Source organism: Puntigrus tetrazona, chromosome 7 (genome assembly GCF_018831695.1).
Source record: "Puntigrus tetrazona isolate hp1 chromosome 7, ASM1883169v1, whole genome shotgun sequence".
NCBI classification, from domain to species: Eukaryota; Metazoa; Chordata; class Actinopteri; order Cypriniformes; family Cyprinidae; genus Puntigrus; species Puntigrus tetrazona.
The window spans coordinates 26,025-36,780 of NC_056705.1; positions in this window are offsets into that span (position 1 = coordinate 26,025).

Here is a 10,756-nt window from a genome sequence, read left to right on the forward strand (position 1 = left end):
AAGAAATGTTATGGTTATCCAGATAAAGAGTAAAAGCCATGATCCTCATCTCAAGACTTTGAAAATACAAGGCTGTAAACGGCTGATGTATCTAACCTGTCTTCTTTCTGGAAGAAGCCTGTCAATGACTTGATTTAAGCACTAATTCCCATGAGGATTTGGAGAGAGGATGGTTTCAGAGGAATGGAGGATGGCCACTGGTCATACCATTTCAATACCGCCAGAGATAAATACCTACTCTCAACATTTCGTTCCCACCTGTCATCTTAACCTATACCCCACCTGACCATTTTGAAACCTCACATAATGGAGCAGAAGCGAGCGCTGAAGAGACCATTGAGAAAACCCTTCAGGACAGAGTGGAAGGAGCTCTGACCACGCGTGTGTGAAAACAGGGCGAGAGAGATGTCCATGAAAGGAAAATAAATAGTACCTCACGCTGAGAAATTGCAGTGACTGCTGGGTCAAGCTAAGCTGCAGTTGCCAGCAAATTGGAATAAATTTAATCAAATTACGTTTATTTTAATAAGTGAACTTGCATATGTCATAAGAAGTAGTGCTCTTACTAGGGAAGGAGGCGTGGATTACACAATCACAAAGAGAGCGGTGAATGAGACCAGAATCGAGATGTAACGTTATGCTTAGAGGTTAAGACAGGAATCAAGTGAAATGGTTGGAAGTAGACAAATCATTAGAGAACTAATAAGCTCTCTTTTAATATTATAACTATTTCAGAAAACAATTGCAATACAAAGGAGTGACTATTGCTTCTTTGTTAAAAAATAATAAGGTCCTGTCTAAAGGTTTAAAAAAGAAACTGAGAATCTTAAATTATATGCAGTCAAAAGTAAGAGATCAGATCTCCTTATGAACATCATATTTCTATATTACTGTAAGGATTAGTAGCTAGTACTGTCTCTCGTTGAAGTTTAGGGTAAGTAAGATGTACTGCATTTGTTTCAGTAAAAAAAAAAAAAGGTCTGAGGCAAAGTTGTTATGAAATACATCTGAGACCTCAGTCACCTCTCTGAAAGAGACATAACAACAAGAGACAGTGCAATTTTCCTCAGTTAGTACTGAGTCTTAGTTTTGCTAAAATATTTTCATCTTTCACTCTCATTCCAGAGTATTGATCGACTCCATGGATATGTGAACATCTCACACACCTGCTGACATCACTTCTTGAAAAGTGGCCAAGCTAGTTTGCCCCTGTCTTGAATTACAAGAGGAACTAAATGCATATAGCGTGCGTATTTAGAGCAGACACAGTGCTTAAAGCACGCATTTAATTGAGTGGTGATTGTGATTTGAGCCCGGCTCCCATAGCTTCTGGTCTACTCTGTGGATAACTACAGGCCATGACCTCCATGCTGCAATCTCTGTTGTTCCTACATAGCAGAATCTTCAGAATACAAGATGAAGGGGATGGATCAAAGAATGTGTACAGTAGGGAGTGAGAAAAATGAAAAAGGATCAAGAGACAGTGGGGAGGGGTCTTTTTTTATTTCCTCTGAGCGCCATATATGCCATTGTCTCATCAAAACCTCATAAAAGAATTACAGGAACAGCTACTTAATTTTAATGGCTTTACTTGTATCACTCTGAAATAATTCCCCAATGCACAAAAAGCTAGTAAAAGTTTATATGTCTAATAAAGTAATCATCATTTGTTCTCAAGAACAAAAGAAACAATATACTTACCGTTATTTCAATCAAATACCATAAAAGCCATGATCATTTCTTATGTAATAATCATTATAACAAAAATACAATCTGATATGTTCTAGAAATGAATAAGAAGCCACATTATTGCTCAAGGCCCATATTGCAGCTGTCCTGGTTCTCTCCGGAGACACTATGACTCGAGACTTTGCCCGACTGCTCAAGTGCCCTCTTTGTCGACCCGATTTATCGATAAGGAATAGATTAATTGGTTGTTAGCTTTGAATGGAGGATCAATTCATTAAAGATTGAAGCTGTCACATTTGAAAACACTAAACTAATACTATTTTTTCAATGAAACAAAGAGTCATTTTACAATAACCTTTCCATTTTACTGTTTGTATACATACATGCTGTTCTTAAAAATTAAAAAAAGAAAGAATTATTCATTTATTTTACACAAAATTAAGAAATCTAATTTCTTGAATAGTGTCACATATGCCAGTTAGTTATTTATTGTGTTGTAAAATGCAATGAAAAAATCTTTTAAGGGATATTCATAACAAAACAAAAAGCAAAATAAATAAATGGCTCAAGTGGCCAAATAACTTTTAGGTCTATTACCTAAAAAGTACTGCCCTAGCTGATGTCAATATAAAATGTCTTAACTGGTCACTAAATTAAATTAAAGCACCACAACTCAGCGACAATAACAGTTAATCACATTTTCACAGTGAATGGTTCTTGGCTTTGGCTTCCATCTCATTCACCTGGTCTAAGAAGTACATATGGGTCGGAGGAAAATTGTCAATCAAAAGGAAGCTCTTAGTCCCACTCTAACGCAATCACCAGTTTCAAAATAAAAGCATGGTTGAAGGTCTTATATCACGATGCAGCCCTACTACATCAAACCACTATTACCATCTATGTGCATGCAGGACTATTAAAAAATTCATATCATCTCTTAAAAATACATGTATTGTTACAAGATGAGCTCTGCCTTAAGGAGGGTGCCTGACAGCTGTGAGATCCGAGAGAAATGACATATGACAAAAACAGATTCCTGTACAAATGAACTCAAACACTGCTAATTAAATCAATGCGACTATTAGTCGCTTTAGGTTCGAAGACAAAACAGATCTACTTATACAGAGCGATTTTGTTGTACCTTACAGTGTGAAAAGTCTTACAGCATGAAAAATGGACTCCAAAGCGCCTGCTCACTGGCAAAACTCCACACTAACCAAAAGACTGACTTCCAAACCTTAAAATAACATTCCAGCTGACAAAATGGCCATTTTTAAGGTTTAGTACTGAATACAGTCTATATTCTTTCTATATAAAATTTGTCGTCATGTCTGCAGGCTCTCTTGTATACAAAGGTCAAATCTGAGGAGGCTATAAAGCACAGCAATGGAGCATGGAGGAACCTTGGCAAATGGACTTTGGCGAGAGGGCTACATTTAACAATCAATGGCGATTCAAATTTCTCTCGTCTCATTTCCCGATCGCTTCATGAATAACCCCCAGTGCCACAGACCAGATTAATTTCTCCAGATTGGATCAGTTCATTGGTCTTTCTGTCTCTCATCTTCTCCTCTCCTTCTACTCTTCATTTTGCTATAGTAACTTTTTTGTTGTTTTTATAATCGCTTTCTCTCTCTGTCTTTCATTTGCAGGTTCTTGCTTGAAATCATCCTTTTAGCCGTTTTTTCTCTTCCAACGCTTTTTCTCTTTTCAGCTCTCCCCACAAACCTTTTTCATTACTCTGACAACACCTAACGTGTAACCTTCAGCTTCATATCTTCCTCCTCTTTCTCCTCCCACTTCAACCATGTTATATTTGCTTTCTGCACATTCCTTTGCTCCTGTTTCAATCCTCTCTCTCTCTCTCTCTCTCTCTCTCTCTCTCACTTTCTCTCTGTACGGGTCATGGTAAGGGGCACAATCCTTTCCCATTCCACCTCCACATTTACTTTACATTCTCTAATAGCTGAAAACTAATCCTCTGTGCTACCAACCCAATTTAAATTCATATACAATCCACTCCTAGCACCCTGAGGCTTCAAGCTTCCTTAAATCACATTTGACCAATGTAATTTTGTGGAAAATTAGACACAAATAACATGAAGCCTTTGGCGTATTCGAACTGATGAAATTTCTAAACAGTTTAATGCAGTGAGTAGGAGAGAATTTTGATGCTAATTTGAGTATGCAAGATTCATTTATTGTTGGGCCTCATAATGGTGCGTTACTGCACTGGAGGTCTGATATGCTCAAGCTATTAGCAAGTTCCAATCCTGAATAGCTCTTGAAAAAACTAAAACAACCTCAGGGGGTGGCATTTGCTTTAGAAGCGTGATTCAACACTTGATCTGCAAGTGAATCACATTTTGTGTCAATTTATTTATGCGGCAACAGTTTCTCTCTATGCTAAACGTCTTCTCCTGTGCACTCCAGGATACTAAACTCGAGACTACACTGCTGCTCGACTGATATATCAATAGAGTGAGAGAGGACAAAGATAAACATCAAATTAAATACCGAAACTCTAAGAGCTCTTAAAGGCAAGGGGGTCACAAGCTCAATGCATTACCTGGGAGCCACTAGCTATGTGGATGAAAAATGCAAGAGATTTTACAACTATCACCTTTATATATACCACTATATATATGACTAATGACATCTTGAGAGATTGTTGGCGCTGCTTGCATTCACTGTGGCATTAAAGAGAAATAGAGAAGGTGTGAATTATATATATGTAATAACCTTAGTGATTTGGGGGAAACAGTTTTAAAATGTTTGCAGGCCTAAAAAAATAGAAATTATATATATATATATATATATATATATATATATATATATATATATATATATATATATATATATATATATATATATATAAATACTAATATACTTAAAATTTAGGGTCAGTTATGTTATTTATTTATTTATATAAAATAATGAATACAGTCATTTAGAGTGAATGTAAAGACTTACATTAGTTAAAAAGAAAATCTATTTTCTATTCATCAAAGAATCATAATGAAGTCTATCACAAGTCTTTAGATTAAACAAAACTGTTAGTAAGATAATATTAAAGGCATAGTTCATCCATTACTCACCCACATGTTTTTCTAAACTCTTAAGACCTCCATTCATCTTTGGAACAAAAATAATGTTTTATTAAGTAAAATCCAAGAGTTTTCTGATCCTGCATAGACAGCAACAAACCGGGATGTTTAATGCCCAGAAACGCAGTAAGGACATTGTTTAAATCCACGTGACATCGTAGAAATTAAACCATAATTGTGTGAATCTATGAAAACAGCTTATTGCACACAAAGAAAAATAAATAACTTTATTTAATAATTTATTCTCTTTCATGTCAGTTATCTACACTCATTCACTATAGAGTATCACAACGTTTGCATTTGCATTCTTCTGCATGTAAACAAGGTGCAACACATCAGAACAAAAGACACCTGCATTAGCAGCACCACAGACATGCTTAATGAATTTTTATTTTTGGGTGAACTATCTCTTTAAGCTACTGTTTGTTACTTGTTTGTTAATACTACATCAGCATATCTAAATGATTTCTGCAAAGGATCATATCCCACTGAAGACTGCAGTAATGTGTGAAGATTTGCCATCTCAAGAATAAGCTAAATCAAAAAATATTCATTCTAATATTCAATATAATTGTAATAACATTTGCAGTATTACTTATTATATATATTTTTAGTGCTTGTTTCTGTGTGGAAACATGAAAAAGCCAAAAACCAACCTGCTGAACTTAAAGGCCAGATTTAAAGTTAAACTAATAATATTAAATCTTGTGGACCAGAGGTGGCCTGTGGGCTGCTTTTGAACCCAGTGCCATGGAGGAAGACATACAGTCCATTTTAGCCCCAAATCTGCTGTGCAAATAAAAATATAATTCATTAGCCAACTGCAATGAAATGTGACATTATGGTGGCACACTTTCATTATATATTTACACATATCGTGCTACCAGAAACAGCTGCAGCCTCCTTCCTCTACGGAACCCAGGTTCCTTTAATCATGTGTGACATTACAGTGAAACTTGCCCTGATGATCACACAAGCAAATCTGCCCACTGATATGACAGATCTTTGATTTGATGATTGTATTTGACTGCTAAGTTGAAAGCAATCTCAGACTGGAAAAAACAACATAAAAGTACAAAGTATAAAAAATAAACATACAGCAAGTGCATTTTATAAACAAATGATTCTTATGAACCAGTTCTTTTAATTTACCAGTCAAAGATTCTGCCTGAATTCTGAACATTTCTGTCCCTATAAGTCTAATGAATCAAAAGATGTAATGATAACATAATCCTGATTAAAAAAATGGCAAAAATGTCCTGTTATAAAAACAAATGCATAACAGAAATACAGAACATGTCCTCTGAAAATATGGGCTTCAATGTATGGGACATTATTTGATCTCAGGAAAAAGGTGCTGTCACTTGGGCGGACCCTTATTAAATATGTATACTTTGTCTGCATGTGTAACCAAAAATAGTTTCCCAAAGCCACTGTCCCACACTAGCCCTTTTCCACATTACAGGTCCTTTATGGTGCCAGGGCCTGATTGTGAGTGTTTGTTTAAATGAAACGCTCTCATAACACATGGTCTACTTGACCTACATGCTTCAACTGAAAATGCCTTAATGGTGTTATTTTGCTTTGATTGGCAGGTGCATTTAGCCAGAGTAGCTTGAAAAAAATAAAATAAAAATAAGAGACGTGGATAATTAGTGCCAATCAACCGCAGGCGAATCATCATGCTCTTGTCAAACTGTTCATTTTCTATGAGATGCCCTAGCTTGCATGGCAATGCAAATAACACCTGTATCACTGAACAATTATGACACAGTCAACCGCATAGATTTTAAAACACCCTCAGGGTATTCAAGACAGCGTGTGTGTGTGTGTGTGTGTGTGTGTGTGTGTGTGTGTGTGTATGCAGACCGGGTTTAGTGAAGCACGTGTAAGCATTTTCCAACTGCATACAGCTTGCATGTGTGTGTGGGCATTTATCTGCTACCACAAACTACGCTTAGCATGCATTGAGTGTATGTACTTCTGCCTAGCAGATTATGTTAACATTTACATTTATATTCCTAGAAAGAGCTTGTGTATCCCAGCAACTTACAATAAAAACCCTTGGTGCTGAGCACTTTTTCCCCCTTTCTACCATCACTCCTTTCCCCTCTTTTCATTCATTTTCTAAAGCTCTCACTCCAGGGTGCCTGTCGTTTCTTCATCAAAGTGCGGGGCTGTTTATTTTGTGTAGGGTGTGCTGATGTTGAGTATAATGGGACATGCACCCCGTGCGATTATATGGCAACACACTCGCTCCATCACTGACACGCACTGGATGACAGATGAGACGCCCGCCTGGGAGCGTTCCTTTACCCACAATCCCTCTGGCCAGTCATGCTCTGAGCTGAATGACAGCCCTGAGTGTCCATATCGGCTAGAGGCCGGAGTGCTGTGAGGTAGTTCCTGCATTTTGTGTGCGCCTCTCGGGTCAGTAATGTTAAGCCGGTGTGATTGTGAATATGGAGCAGTGAGGGAACAGAAAGCTGGGCTAAAAATAGAAAGGTAGATCTTCTGGCTAAAATGTGGTTACTGCTGTATAAAACTATTTTAAGAGAGAAATATTTTATACAGCTTTTAAATGCAACATAAATATGTTTTAGCCTATTTATTTTTAAATTCTAGCAAAAGATTGTTAATATTAACAATCTATATTACAGGGTTGTCATACTGTGACATACTTCCATTGTTTTTTGCCATTTTAATCTATCTATCTATCTATCTATCTATCTATCTATCTATCTATCTATCTGTCTGTCTGTCTGTCTGTCTGTCTGTCTGTCTGTCTATTGAATTGCAGTTTTACAGTGAATAAAATGAGTTAATTATACTTTGAGGTTAATTATAGAAATTGTGTTTACAGATAAATAACAACATTCTGATTCGTTCAATGTGTTCTAAAAACACCTTAAAAACTACATTAAACAGCATAACCCACTTTACTTCTAGAATGTATCATATTTTGAAAATGGTTTTAAAAGAAAAAAAAAAGTAACACTGAACTTGATTTTATCCCCAAAGAAATCAATTTAAATTTCATCCCAGAACGAACCCATATCTGATTGTAAGTTTGCTAAAGCAAATAACTACTTGGCTGTCGGTTAATGTAAAGTGATGTCAATGGAAAAAATAATGTTTTCTTTCTTGAAATACTACATAGACAATTCTTTTTCTCCCTTTATAATAACATGCAACTATGAAACGTTCACAATAAGACAAGAAATGTGTGATAAGAAAGTACATATATTCAATTTTGATTGCATATTGACTCTACAAAGCTTTAAAAACACAGTATTTGTCCTCGTTTGATGATTTGATGCAACAGTGAAATAACACTTTCTCCTGTTCAATACTATCATCAGGATTGCAGTCTTTATAACAATCCACTTTACTTTTAAAAAAATTATTTTGCAAAGTAACATTTAATCTTATTCCAGTGTGTTTTTCATTTGACAGCAATGTGCTATAATCCCATCCCAGGTTGGCGGTCTGTAATATGGATTCATGTGGAGCAAATGAAACTTCACTGTCCAATGCCCTGTAGTACAATACAACATCCCATTCATACATCATTACAATGGCTGTTGCTTGTGTGAAGAAATAAAGACAGAAGGCAGAATGTGTAGACACAGCAGAACGGAGGCTGTCTAGTAAAGTTAAGCTCTCAAGAGATGAGTAGCGCTCAAATTTCCAGTCCCATCATTTACTTTTACAGTATGTTGTAGGTGGCAGTGTTGGATTGGTTCCCATTAAGCATCCTTTGGTGCAGACGGTCTACAAATTTAGCATTGTCCTGTGACTAACAGCCTGTCTGCCATATGTTCATAGTCACCTTATACCTGATCCTCAAAAACAGGCCTCCCACTGCCAAACAGGACTACAGTAGCACCATGAATAAGTCTCAGGAGCAACTATGTATTATATATCTCTAGCATGCATCATTCTCTGTTTGTGAGGTATATTACCCTTCAAACTCTTCAAAAGTGTTTGGCAAACCAACGTTCAGGGTTTGACCTTCACAAACTTTGCTTTCCTACTTCCAGTTACAAAAATCTACGTCCTTACATTTAAACGTGAAACAGCATGTTACCTCAGTATCTGAAAGGCACTCCCAGTTCAACTGAGAATGGGCTTGAATGGGCACACCAACCATGGCACGTGCTTGCAGAAATATCTCTTCAGATCTGTGGGAAAGATCTCAACCTTTCGGCCTTTTTTTTTGACGGCAGTCAGCAATCTAGTAATGGAGGAGAGTGGCCCTGTAAGTAGCCTCGGCAGTAAACAAGAATGAAAGAGTGAACAGTACTCCCCCAGAGACACGGGCAACTCTCCCCAGGCAGTTAACACGGGCTTCTGGAAGGGCACATGAAAGGGAGAGAGATGAAGAGAGAGGGATGAGGTAGATAGAGAAAATGAGAATCAGGTGAAGTGACAGACAGAGAAGCAGAAATAGGCTTTTACTAAAGCAATCCTCAACATCCTGACAGCCTCATTCACAGCATCTAAGGTGGATTGTTACACCATGTCCTAAACAGATGCAGTGACAAGTTCCAGAAACAAGTCATTTGTCTGTCTTTACTGGAAGGAAATGTAACTGCTACGATGCAATATAATCACAGGTGTTTAATATGCCATAAAGAGAGGTTTCATCCAATGGGACTTCACAGTGGACGAGGCTACCTAGTGCCACGTTATAAAAATAGAAACCAAATAACCAACAAAGTGTTCGAATTAAGCTTGATGCAGTCATGGCTGGTTAGGACAAAACTATGATTTTCATGGAAAAATATAGCTTTTATGGCCTGCCACTTTATTGCGCTGCGTCCTGGTTACATGGTGTAAAATAACATCATGAGGTCTGCACTCTGTGACTCTGGGAAAGTGAGAGACCGAACAACTAAAACTGTGATGCTAAGTTCATTTGACAGATTTCATTTAGCTTCCTTGCCCCCGCCATCAATCAAATAGGTGGAAATGTGCATGTACACCCAGTGTATGGTGTTGATTTGCTTTTCATTGTACCTGCCAGAACTCCAACCACTGCAAAGACACAATATCCTGTGCGACAGCAACTGTTAATAACTGTTTATAATGTTAAATAATACAAATAATATTGTATTAGTTAATCCTAAAAATAAAAAATACTGCTACTATCCTTTTTAGAGTAAAATTTCGCTAATGCTGCTATTTTTAACCATAAATTGTACAGTCTATAATAGTAGTCTTTTGTTAACAATTTTGTCCTGAGTAATCAACCATGACTTTATATTTTCATTAAATAGGAAAAGAGACATAATAACAGAACAAAACATGTTTTCTTCAGTAATACAGGGGAAAAAAACAAGTCTATTCATTGTTTAAAGGAATATCACTACTCCATAACTGTATCGTGGTGTAAACAATTGCTCGGAGGAACTACAAAATTATCAATGAGTGAGGAAACTCAATATGCTTTTATTGAACCGCCCTCATTTGTACAGCCAGATAACATCCTTCTGCGGGAGAAAGGAGAGAAACAAATGGAAATAAAAATTACAGCATGTGCACTACAGCAAGGAGATACAAATGATCTGGATGCCTGACTCATTATTTTTCCTCATCGAACAACGACAACAGACCGCCATTAGAAGATTCCTCCTGAACTGAACAAAATAACTCCTCCATACATCACAGCAACACAGTGATGCATTTAGCTTATTAGAGATATGGTGAAATGGACATGCTAATGTGCTTTTACAGGGCTATAGTCCCCTCCGAGGACATCTGGAGCATTAAACCCAGAGTTCGGCGGCTCAGGGAGGCCTCGCCTCACTAAATCATGTCTGCTGATTGCCCCCACAGACACATGTTCCTGGTCCTGATCCATTTAGCAACCGGCTTGGCTCATTAGGTTCTGACACAGCGTGTATGTGTGAGTATGTGTGTGTGCGTGTGTGTGTGTGAAGAATATGCTAATAGTT